Source organism: Cygnus olor, chromosome 2 (assembly GCF_009769625.2).
Source record: "Cygnus olor isolate bCygOlo1 chromosome 2, bCygOlo1.pri.v2, whole genome shotgun sequence".
Taxonomy (NCBI): Eukaryota; Metazoa; Chordata; class Aves; order Anseriformes; family Anatidae; genus Cygnus; species Cygnus olor.
The window spans coordinates 29,574,465-29,587,947 of NC_049170.1; positions in this window are offsets into that span (position 1 = coordinate 29,574,465).

Below are 13,483 nucleotides of genomic sequence, written 5' to 3' on the forward strand. Positions count from 1 at the left end.
AATTTTATTAAGTCTTTTCTTTAATAGCAGGTAAGAAAACACAGACATTTCTAAGACCTATTTATGTAACAGGTCAAGTCAGTAGGGCTTCTCCTTGTCTTAAAATACATGCATGCATAAATTTTGTACACAAATTTGGAAAACAGTTATATAAAAAAAAAATGTATTTTGTTACGTTGCACAGTTGAGATAGAATTAGGGATAAATCAAAGAGTATTTTTCAGTGAATTAACATTTCTTTTATACAAAAGTAAATACGGTTCTCTGATATCTTGAACCTTATTTTTCTTGACACGCTATCTGCCTGCAACTCTGTTATCAAATAAAAAAAGTGGTTTCAGGAAGATAAAAAAGCAAATCACAGATGCAGCATTATCATCACAGACTAGGTTGATTTTCACAGGTGTTCCAGGTCAGAACAGGCAGGGGTGTTGGTTACTGAGAACTAATTTTTGAAGTGCCCTTTGCCATGGAGTTGTAAAAAGCTTTCTGATGTTCACAAGGCTTACTTATATGGGTTTTGGCTATGTACACAGATATGCAAGAACAGGAACTACTCAGCTGTGAACTGAAGTCAGTTGTAGACTAGTGACCTGTCATAAATCTTTTAACAAAGTTAATTAATTTTAGGGCCTTTGACATAGGAAGCTCCAACTATTCCAGTGATCATGATATGCCTAGAAAACTTCCTGACTTTGAAAGGGGAAAGGATAGTTGATCTGTTTTGAAATGTTCAATTAAATTCATATTGTGTAAAGCCTGTAGTGCATTTAAAAGCAATTTAAAGATTGTATTGTTATTTCCAGCTTGATTAATGTATCTTTCAGGACTTAGGTTTTTCCACAGAACTGAAGAGCATGATCCTGCCCAGCTGTAGGCATGTATCTCATCCATGGAGTATTCAACTGAAATACATTTTCTGGAAATTCTGTATTTACTAGTCAATGGAAAGGAAGCTTCAAGCTCCACATGAGAGAAAACAAGTTTTGTTCTTTTTAGAGTCATCCTATTAACTCCTGACAACGCAAAACCGTAATTTCAAGATATATTGACCTAGGAAGTTCCTGTCTCTTGAATTGTGACAGGAGAGCTGTTGTGCCTGCGTTACCAGACTGAGACTAAGCTGCTAAAACAATATTTCAACAACAATATTTGAACAATTTCTTCTTTTTTCATCTTTTTTTTTTTTTCCTGATAAAACTGGGTGGCTTTTTTGGCTCTGATATGTTTCTTGATTAGAACAGAAATAGATGTACTTACAAAACTGCTTCTTGACACAGGAATAATCAGGAGTATAACATCCTGCAGATACCCAGAAATACTTAGATGAATGTATGCTATAAAAGATGTAAGTTTGTCCTACAGGTTTGCATAAGCTCTTAAATCATTCATGTTACAAATGATTTTAATGGTTCTGAAGTCAGAACGCAAAAATAACTATAGCAGGGCAGAGCAAGGATACATTGAGCTGGTATCTTGTCTCAAGCAGCGGGTGGATTAATGTGTGGCAAGAGTAAGAAATGTTGTGTTCAGCTTTGAGGTAGGTAGATGTTTGCATGAGATGAACAAGTGCATGGCATGCCACGTGACAGCTTCACTTGGCCAGATCCATTGAAGTGGTTTGAGCTGAGATGCTGAAGTACATGTCTAGAGAGCACGGAGGTGAAAAGGTTACCACTCGTTAAGCTGAGATCCAACCATGGAGAGAGGAAGGAGGAAAATCTGAAAGGTATTTGGTATATGACACATTGAGCAGATTCCCCTACCAATAGCATTGTGTTATGACAGATAAGTTGGTGCAATATTTGGATAAAACTTCCTCCTTCTCTGGAGATATTCAAGGCATGTCAGGAAGCCTACCTGGGCAACCTGCTCTAGGGAACCTGCTTTGGCAGGGGGCTTGGACCTGATGATCTCTTGAGGTCCCTTCCAACCCGTACAGTTCTGTAGTTCCATACTGCTCGTTGTCTAAACCACTTCCATTCTTGTCACAGATTTCCTCCAGCTCATATTAAACACGGTTCCATAAAAAGTCTTTGAAAATATAAACAAACATGTATCTGAATACATCAAGATAAGGTACAGACAGAGGGACTTAACCATGTGTTACAGGTATCAGCAGATTATAGTCAGGTCAGACTAAGTAGCCTGACTGATCTGATGGTGAAATGAAATGCAAATATGCACAATTCACTGGTCAGGTGTTGCTCTGCTATATAACCAGGAAAGAAATCCTCATACCCTTATGGCAATTATCATTCAGCCAGAAATCAGAAAAAAAAATAATAATTCTGCAAAGAAGTGAGAACATGGTCACAAACCACTATTGGAGCATCTCTAGAGGATATTCCCACACTGCTATGAGAGGATATTTGTAATGACTTTACTTATATTTCCCAGTGTTCCTTGAAAGGACTTTCCTCCTGGCTGGGGCTTACTGACTTGAGTGTATTTGGATTGTTCTCTTCATCTGTCAGTTCATCAGGAAGGTGAAGTCCTTTGTCATTCTTTTCCAAGACTTCTCACTGAGCCTTGATGTCTTTTTCTATTTCCAAAAGAGGAAAAATAGATTGTACAAGTAAAAGTCAGCCAAAATGTTTAGGTCTTCCAAATTAATAAAAAAAACAATTGTAATTCCATTATTTATTTGTCATTGTTTGTTGAGTTCTTCACACACACACACACACAAAGAAATTCAAATTTAAGTTAATAGGAATTGACTATCTAAAATTGCAAGAAGACACTAGCAATCTCAGATTTTGTTTGTTACTTTTTAAATTTACATTTACTTTGCATGAACTCAAGACATAATCCAAAGTTGATCGAAATCATTGGAAAAATGGTCAGAGCTGTTTTGTGTATGCATGGTACGACAGCAATGGGACAAAATGGGGACTGGTAGTAAGATTGGTCAATATATGTTAACTACTGTGAATTTCATCTGCTACCACAATATTCAGTTCCTCTGGCCTATCTCTGTAGATATTAAACAAATAACTTAGACTTGTCAATAAACTCTAATTTGATCTGGCTACTATGTGCTTAGCTCTGCCAGTACAGATTTGTGCATTCTCGACTGATTTCCTTCGTAAGGAAAAGAAACCTGATTTATAAGTGAGATACAGTGTGCGTAAGGTCAAAGTAGCTCATGTCAACAGACAGATGAGAACTGCAGAGGAAAATTACTTGAAACTCATGGCTGGACAATACCAAACCAAGTGCTATTTTAATAGTGAAGGAAGTGAAGCTGATTTCTCTTTAATCACATTTCAGTGATGATTGAAGAGCCTCAACTGAGTTGGCCCAAGCTAATTTGGGCTATATGAAAATGTTGGAAATTCAATTACTTGCTTCATATGCTGCCAACAGCAGTCAGATGTGGCTGGTGAATGCAAGATGGTCCACATTTGTTCTGCTGTTGCATTTGCGATGTTCTTGACTCCTGAGTGGAATGGAAATGGCAGTGTGTTAGAGGAGCATTGAAAGCAGTGCCAAACCACAACCACCGTCACTCTGCTTGCAGAGGAATACCAGGAATTTACCTCAAAGGGGACTGACAGAATATCTTGTCTGATTCCTGCCTATCACTGAGTAATCACGCGGGGAGCATATTTGATTCTGATATAACACGCATTTAGTCTTAAGCCTTGGACTCTATAAGAATAAGCTGTTTCTGGTTAAGCACAAACCTGTAAGGAGATTCAGTTACGTATCCCATGTCCTTTACATTGCACTTGCGTGCCTGGTTGGGGCAGACAGAACAAGAAGAGCACAGGGCAAGCTGTGCCCCACACAGCACAGGGGAGCTATGGCTTCAGCTCTGCCCTTCTCTCCCCGCCAAATGAAGAGTGGGCTTAGCAAGTTCTTTGGCAAATGCTGCATTTGTTTTTCACAAGGATGTCTGCATCACATCTCCAATTGCATGTGTGTCGTGATCTGAACCTAGCACAGCTGGAAATTGTGTAGAAACTAGGAGTTTTACTATCAACAAACAAATTAAGATGGGAGGTGAATACAAGGCTCTTTCGCTGACTCTCCTGAAATAGTAGCATCAGACAGACTTGGAAACTCAGTCCATCTGCTGTTTGCTTTCCAGTATCTACAGATGAGGAGAAATATCTCTGTTGTTCCCTGTAGGGAAGATGCCAGTAGTAACTCTGTGTGGCAGCTGGAGGCAGAGTGATACTATGCAGAGCAAAGTCTCTTCAGTCAGACTGTCTGAAGTAGATCCTCAGGAATTCCCCTCTGAACAAACAGACATGGGAATTTTTGAGACAGAAATATAATCCATCTATCTGTCCATCCTTAAATTAAATCCATATCAGAGATGTCAGCAAATGAATTTATTGTCATTATGAGCAATGTGGATTAAGAGACAAAAAAGATGTTCCTGTGACTTTATCCTGGCTATTCTGTGACTACCTAATTTTTTCCAGAATGGTGTCATGATAGCAGACAATTCAGGTAGCACATTTCTTATGAATGTTTACAGTATTTCTGTGTCCTTCAAGGTTACTTTCCAAAAGAAATCTGCAACTTTCTGTATCTTTCAGACCTGGGATACACAAATTACCTCAGTATTGTATACTGCTAAGATTGTTAATTTTTAATTCTCTGGTATCTCTACTGTTCTTCAGTTAGTTCCCTCTGATTATGCAAAGCATTAATGAGAGCTTTCACTTCATTTCAAGAAGGAGGCATCTAGCTCTTTTTCTTCAAAGCTCTGGCAATAGCTTATCCATCTGTACCTTCAACTATCCTGATTCAAACCAATTTGAACTGAGAGAGGCATTGGGCAGCGTTCTCTGCCATGATAATTACTGTTAAGTTCCTCATAGTGCCTGTTGTGGATTTCCAGGTGGTTATTGGTAGGTAACTAGGGACTTAATTCTTTGCTAGTTTTACTTTTTTTTTTTTTTTTCCTTGAGACACGGCACTGGGTAAATATTTCAGACCATCTGCTAACAAGGGAACATTATTTGAAGACTCACAGAATAGGAATTTTGTCTCTTAAAGCAAGGGATATTTTGTAGCTGATCACTTGATTAAAGAACAGCAGCTCAAATTGCATCTAGGGAGGGATGTACACCCAGATAAGCCTTGCCTGCCAGATGACACATCCCAGTCTGGATTTAGGACTTAGTCTCTGTGGTTCCACTCCTAAGCTTTCACTGAACTCTGCCATACTGCCCTGGCTTTTAACATCTAACCCTCTTCATCAGCCCTTATTAAAGGCTGTCAGTCAGTCAAGCGTATAAGATTCTTGCTACAAAAGAATCTAGATTTTTCTTTGATCCCTGTTTGTATGACCATGTATCACTATTTGATTTGCAGTTGGAGATTTTAACTTTATTTTCTGGATTATAAGCATGCAACCTTTTCTGTGTCAAAGATGATGTCATGTTTTATTTTAATGTGAATAGCTTTTATAAAATTGGAGAAATAAAGCTGCTCACTAGATAGCTATTACTTCTAAAATTTTTACTGCCTTTTGTTCAAAACAACTAGGAGTCGAGCCCTAATACATGCTGTTGCACTTGCATTTAAAAGCATTATATTTGGAACCAGAGGACATAAACAGATACCATACAAAGAATGCTGAATGCTTTATCTGGAGTACCATACAAAGATTTGGAATACCAAATACTAGGCACTGTACTGTGCAGGTTCTTGTTTTAGGACAAGCAATTTAAATCAGTAAGGCTGTTACCTGTGTAACTAAGCTTGCATTTATTCAGAAAAAGTCTTTGATGTATGCTTAAATTTTCACCAAGCAATAAGTTTGATATCTCCTTTCTTAAATTAGTGGCTAATTGCTTCATGAACCTTAGGTAAAACAGTGAGTAATAAAGTCTTTTTGATAGTTTTGTTGTTATAATCAGATTACAGATCACTCTAACAAGTACCTCCCTTCAATGAGAGCCATGCAGCTGATGTGAAACATTTGAAAGAGTCAGAAGGACAGAAACGCAACATGAAGGTGTAGTGGATACACAGCTTTGTGTATACAGAAGTGTGTACCAGCCCCGTGTGGCATCACTGTCTTTGAGATGATACAAGGTATTATCACAATCGAACAGTTTCATTCACTTGGGAGAATTGTAGAATCTTAAATTTTCTTTGGAAAAAAAAAAAAGCGTTGAACAGGACAAAGTATAAATGTGTTATGAAAGACAGCTTTCTGAAAGATACTTTCTCTTCCTACATCTGCAACAGTTCCTGTACTATAGGCCACAAAGATATGGGCCCAGAAGCCATTCACTAACCAAAGCCATACACATAATTTCTCAACATCCAGCTTAGCCATGAAAAAAAGTGCCTGACCTCCGCAGAGCCACCAGCTAATGCTACATCATCTTACCAGCCCTGTGGTGGGAGAGAATAAAGAAAGGGCCTAAGACTAAAACAGAAGGAGAAAGAAAAATATAAAGAATGAACAGAAAAACAGGTCAAAATGGTATTTCATCAAAGGATAGAAGATACCGGTATTCACTGTTCGGTCACAAGGGAACTCCAATATAAAGCTCTAGTTTGTAAGTGTAAGGGCATTTTCACCAAACACTCTTTTCAGAACGAAAATGATTGCGAGTATAAGCCTGAGACATTTTAAGAGAACAAAAAAAGAACAACAAGAACCTTTGACTGTTGTTACAGAAGTATTTACTTTTTCCTTTATTTTATTGTTAAATAAATAAAAGCCAGGCTTCTTTGTGCACTGACCTACCTATACTGATCTGACTCATTCTCATTGTTTTCCTTTTGTGTGTGTGTGTGTAAGCATATTGAATAATGAAAGCAAACCCCATCCACCTTAATGTAAATATATTTTAAGTCCTACAGTGTGACACATTATTGTAATATAGCAGTTGAATTAATGATTTCAATTTATAAATGAATAAGTGATTTAGAGCTGTGCATATACACAATCTATGTGAGTTGCTATTAAGTCTTTGGAAGTAGTGTGTATTTATTAGCACCTGTGTAGTAATGACCTTATGCTTGATTTGGCTTCTGAAACACTGAATAAAGAATCTTGGAAATTCATAACTTTTAACACCTTATTGTACAGTTTATAATTGCATGTGTTAGAAAATGATTAGTTGATTTGCCTGAAAGGGTGCTAGCTGATTGAAATAATATACAACCTCTAATAGTAGAATTTTGTATTTACAATATAAAGCATTCAGAATTGCAGATCTTCATTACAAAGACAATGTTCATTTCGTTGTTTAATAAAGCTATGCTTAGCTAAAGGAATGTAATGGCTTAAGGTTATTCAGCAGACCCAAGATAATTATTCCCATCTGTTAGAGAAATATGGGGATTACTGGAAAGTTAATTTGAAAGAAGAAAGGCCCTATTATATAATTAAAGAATTGTCTTTATTAAACCATTATTGATTTCTAGTAAAATTTTTCTGCTGTTTAACAAATGAGTTTCCAACTAGTAAAAATATCCTGCAGACATTACCTTCATCCTGATATAGCAAATGAGGACAAGGTAATGATTTGAAACTGTCTTTCAAACACAGTTTGCAAAGAACATGTATTAGGTTCATACCTCATTCAAGGTGGACGAGTGGGGCTTTATCTTTTTCACTCACTGCATGAAGTCCGAGTGCTGTGCTAGTCAAAACTGGTCTCAGTTCCTCCATCCACAACATACTTCAGTGTCTGTGACATTCTCTAGGACTACTATATTTCCCTTGCCTTCTTATGCAACTCTTCGTTTCCTCTCCCCTTTTTACAGCCTGTTAAAGGTACTGGTAAGGATTTCATCATGCACTCCTCTTGTAGGACTTGGTATTCAGATACCCTTCCATCAAACTCATATGCCTTTCAGGATGTAGGAAAATACTATTATATCTGCTTTATGAGTCTTGAAGGATCTGCAGGACACATCCGAAAGGATGGCTTATGAACTGTACTGCATAGCATTCTAGGACCTCCAAGTCAGGTGCCCGGCTATAAAAGAAATTTGCAAAGCTGAGTTAGAGGATATTGAATGATGAGAGTTGGATATCCAGGATTTGATTTGCAACAATCCAGTGGGTTGTATGAACACCTAATTCAAGAAACAGGGTGCCCAAGACAGATGTGTAGCTGTAGTTGCACAGCAGAGTGCAACTCCAAGCTGCCACTCAAATGTCCAAAGTGCACTAAGGATGGAAACTTTTCTGTCTTAAATATTCAAGTCATATTTTTCTCTTGAACAGTTTACCCAGAGGGTTTTGTAGAATTCCCATCCTTGGAGGCTTTCAGGAGTTGGCTGTAACAAGGCCAAAGCTGGCCTGATGTTATGTGAAAGTCCTGTTTCAAGCAGATGTTGGACTAGAAGGTTTCCAAAAGTCCCTTCAAAACAACACTTCTATGATCCTGTAGCCAAGCCTGAAGTAGCCTTAGGGGTATTCCATAGTTGCTTAGGGGTATTCCATAGTTACTAAATTATTTCCAGATGTAGACCATTCAAAACAAATATATCCATAAATGGTGAAGAAATTAATATAACCAAGGTAAAATTTAAATTACAGTGACTGAAAAAGTCTGAGCAATGTCCTAGTGGTCAGTGGAATTCTTTTAAATCACCTAAACTTTTCAAACTCTAAGCTGTAGGAGCCTGGTGTGCTGCATTTAAGGTTCTCCAATTTTCCTTCTTTCATGGAGTTTCCTTTTAACCCCTTCTTTCATGGAGGTCCTTTTAACCCCAGATGACAATATGCTTTTCTCAGTCCTAGACTCCCATGAGCTTTCTCTCATGATACATACTTTGAAAACATGCCCCTTTCTTCAGGTGTGCTGTTTTTTCTTTTTAAGGGAAATACTATTCTTGGATACATTTCCGTTAGATTATAAATTGTTCTGCATTGGTCTTCATTTGTAGAAGTAGGCCTAAATCATAAAGCTCTGATAGAGATACACATTTCTGTAGTTTAAAGAAACTGAGGTCTGTAGGTCAATCTGGGCTTATTGCAGTTTCCTTAAGGAGAGGTTGGAGCCTTGTATGCCTTGTACATATGTATTTAAAGATATTATAAAAATATAAAGATATACACTTCTCCAGTTAGCTCAGGGAATGTACTGTCAATGAAGTGACTTGGTAGTTTTCGCAGATATGCAAACCTCATACAAAAGAAGTTTTTCAGAACATTTATTATGTTTTACACACGGTTCGTGTCATAGGATATCCCAAGTTGGAAGGGACCCACAGGGATCAATTGAGTCCAACTCCAGGTGTTGTATTTCAGCCCATTACGTTATTTTGTTGTGCATGAGTGCTGCAGTGAGGCCTGAATCCTCCTGTCCCATCCATTACTTGGTTTTCTCTGAAAAGAAATGTAGAAAGTGCAGGACCCCAAATTTATGGTATTGATTAATGTATGGCAGATATCTTCCAGTGTGTGATTGATTAAATCAGAGCATATACTTTCCACTACCATCTTAATGAAAAAATGGTCTGCTTGATTTCACTTTAATGGTTTACTAGCATCGGACTATAGGGAAATCTTTTTGTGCACTTTAGTGTATTAGGTTACATAGTGAATTTTACCATTAGGCCAAAGATCATTAGAATATGTGGCTTTTTATATACAAAGCTGCATTAGGGGTGTTTGTCAGGGTTTCAGTAGCAGGGCAGGCTGCAGGGTGGCCTCTGTGAGAAAAGGCTGGAGGCTGCCCCATGCTGGACGCAACCGGATCCAGCTGGTTCCAATCAGCTCCAGCCGGTTCCGGCTGGTTCCAGTCAGATCCAGTCAGTTCTAGCTGGTTCCAGCCAGATCCAGTCAGTTCTAGCTGGATCCAGTTGGTCCTAGCAGGTTCCAGCCAGTTCTAGTCACCTCCACAGCGGCCCCACTGCTATTTTCAGCAGATACTGTCTGTGTCAATACATTTAAATGAGAGACTTTGTTCTTCACATATCATCTACATGGATGTACAGACCCTAGTTCTGGTAGTTATTTTTCAGCTTTTTAGGTGGATGGTTTCCTAGCCTTGCAAAGGATGTGGAAATGTCTGAAAAAGGCTAACTGGTTTCAGAAAAGGTAGGACTAAAACTAAACATTTTGAAGAGTAGGATGAGGAAAAAAATACAAAAGAGTGATGATAAAGTTAGCTCATAAGAAATAGGTTGAATTATTTGAACAAATACATGTAAGCAATATATGTCAAGCCGCTGTTGTCTGTCTATTACAGTTTCAAGTACTTGGTTAATTCAAAATTCAGGGAATCCAATCCCACTGGAATCAATCTCAGAAAAAAGAACATCATGACTTCAGCAAAAACTAATGTAATGACATTAAATCCACAGCAATGTAGAATCCCTGTTTCAGTTTTGTCAGCAATTTGGGTAACTTAAATCCTGTTAGTGAGGGATTAAGAATTTGGTGATAAAGGCTAAGGCTGTAACTTGACTTATTAGACTGAGACTATGTGGTGATAATTGTTTTAAAGCGTGGAAATGCCAAATAAGTATAAGCTGATTTCATATATATACACACACTTACATTTGTGATTCTTAATGAAAAAAAGGTGTTTGGAAGGGGGGAGGAAATTGCTGTCTGACTTAAATTTGATTTGGATGGATGCTGCAAATCGTAAGAGTGAGCTTTATGCTATCATTTCTATTCCTGTCTATCGTGTGTTTATTTTCTCTTCAGTTCTATGTGGTTTGGAAACAACAGAATGAAAGGCTTCTATCAGAATGGATTAGAAAAGACAAAATAAGCTTTATGATTTTTTTTTGATCAGTCACTTTCTAAATTTTCTATCCAAATTAACTCTGTGGTAATTCTCACAGCACAGACAGGTGAGTTTTTTTAGTTATGTGTCCTAGACTATTTTGAAGTAAACTATAATGGAGATGTTTGAAAGCATAACCAGAAAAAAAGAATAAATTTGTAAGGTCTCAAATTTGACAAGTGTGGGAGCCAGCGTGGGGATTCTGATATTTGCGGGGTTTTGTTGGTTTTGGTTCTTTTGGGTTTTGTTTGGTTTGTTTGTTTTTCTAGTTCTGCTATTCCAGGTAACCCAGTTATTTTTCCTGCCTATTGTATTTTTAAGAAATAGAAGTTGTCCCTACCTCGTCTTTAAGACTGTTCTTTTCTTTCATCTCTATGGAAGGAATGGTGATAAGGAATTATCCTCACAACTCCTTGTGAAGTGCAGAGAAGCCTAAAATAGCTCTGAGCTGGCTTGCATTTATTTACTCCAGCACTTGAATGCAATAGAATTATATTTGTATGACATTGAACATGAAGGCTAATTAGCTGAGATGGATATGTTACCTTGACCTGAACCTGTAGGCATTGATCCTGAAGTTAGCTGGGATATTTAAGAGTTGCATTGCAGTGGGTAGATGCTCCACTAATTCCTGGGCTTGATGAACAACTACTCAGAATAAGCAAAATTAAACAGTTATTTTAGTGTAAACCAGGATTTATTCTACTGAGTCACTAAAAAGGTTTCAGAATTAAGAAATGTATTTATGAAATCTGTGGACTTGTTCCTTATAGAAGTTATAGCAAAAGAACAGTAAGCCACCATTTGCCCTTAAACAACAAAGGAAATATTCTGTTTCCAACATAGGCTAGAGACTGGTTCATTCATTGTCTGTTTTCAAAATCAGAAGTACATCTTTTTATTTCTTTCACTCCTGGCAATTTTAAGCAATTCATGTTTAAAAAAATCCTAAAAAATATTGAAGAACAGAGCAAGCTCAAATGGTCATGCAATAAAATATAAATCATAAAAGAGAATAGGATGAAAAACAGTCAATGGGCATATTTTCTTCTCTCTTTCTTCCTTTTTTTTTTTTTTTTAATTCCTTCTTTCAAGATAGAAAGTATAGATATTGTTGGTTACAGTTTGCAAGGGTAAATCTGGGTGTGATATTCCATCTGTGCTTGCTTGTCCCTAAGAAGATTTTGCAGCTCAGATTAGATCCCAACTAGTTTTACTGCTTTTCCTAGTTTGTACTCTTAAGGTCTCCGTAATCTTATTTAAGTCTACAAAGGGCTTATATTTAGCTGAAAATATGAGGTGATTTTGTGTAGGAAAATTTCAAGCCCTCTTGCTACGCAGCAGTAGAGCAAAAAGATTTACTCTTCCGCTTTCTTGGGTTTAAAAAAAATAATAAAAAAATCCTTTGCTCTGTAAAACAGGTAGCATGCTGCCATCTACTGGCAGTGCAGCATGGTTTTATTTCCTCAAGTTATTTAAGGAACTGTTTGATGGCGTTTTCTGTTCAGTAAAACTGTAGGTACCTCAGTAGCATAAGCTTGCAAAGGATCATGCAAATACATCTTATCGTTTACCTTAAGGGTGCTGTGAGAGCTTTCTGTGTTTGAACTAATACAAAATCCTACCACAAATCTCAGCTACAACCTCCAACTTTCTTTTCAGCTGAAAACCCAAAGAAAGGTTCATTTTCTGAATAATGCAGAAAAATGCATTCTCTCAGTGTAAACTCTCAATAATACCTGAATGCCTTTCCAGCCTTTCCAAACTAAATTAAAAAAAAAAAAAAAAAAGAGAGAGAGAGAGAGGCAAAGGTATTTCCCCAGATACTCTTTAGGCCCAAAACAGTTGATCAATTGCAAGAGTTACAAATACTGAAGAAACTGCATGCAAATGCTATAAGCTTACGAATGTTTAAGGAAGAATCCTTGTTTTTATTTTTAATTTTCTTTTCTATTGAAAATAGTACACTTATAAGAAGAAAAACAAGGAAAAACAAATGTGAAAACTTTTCACGTGTCCCCAGGTGATTTGTCAACAACAAATTTTGCTTCCTCCTTTGTCTCCAGTTAAATCCACTATGTACACAGTCATATCTCATAGCTGAGGAATAGTTCCTTGTGATTTCATGATGAAACATTAAAAAAGAAAAACAAACAACTGAACCATGTTTACTCAGCTGAGAACTATAACTCATTTCAGACCTGGCCTACTTTACTGGAGTCCTGGCCAAAGTTTCAGCTGTGTAATGAAGTCCTGCAACCAGGGGGAACAGATTTTATAATGTAATAGCTGATTGAACAAATGCGTGTTCCAACAGCATGTAATTACCATATGTTAAGGTGAAATGATACTCCAATGTATTTAGAATTTTATACTGGAGTTGTGTTCTCATTCATACTGCATTTGCACATAAGCAAATACACAAAAGACTGGGTGATGTAAGTATATATGGTTAAGTAATCGCCCCCAGTTGCAATCCATGCCATTTTAATGGCGATCGTTTCAAGGCCTGTGTAGAAATTATTAAATTATTCTGTTGGCAGAGTGCTTGAAAACTGAACTAGAGACTGGAAATGAATTCTGCTATCCTGACTCTTGTGTTGTCGTACTGCACAAGGTGAATATTCAGGAAATAGCAGTGTAAATACTGGTGCTGCTTTGTGTTCACTTGTTATAATCAATATGAACCTACTCAGAGCACAGGGTAGAAAAACGTCAGATCTTATAGGTCATAGAAGTGTGTTTAGCAA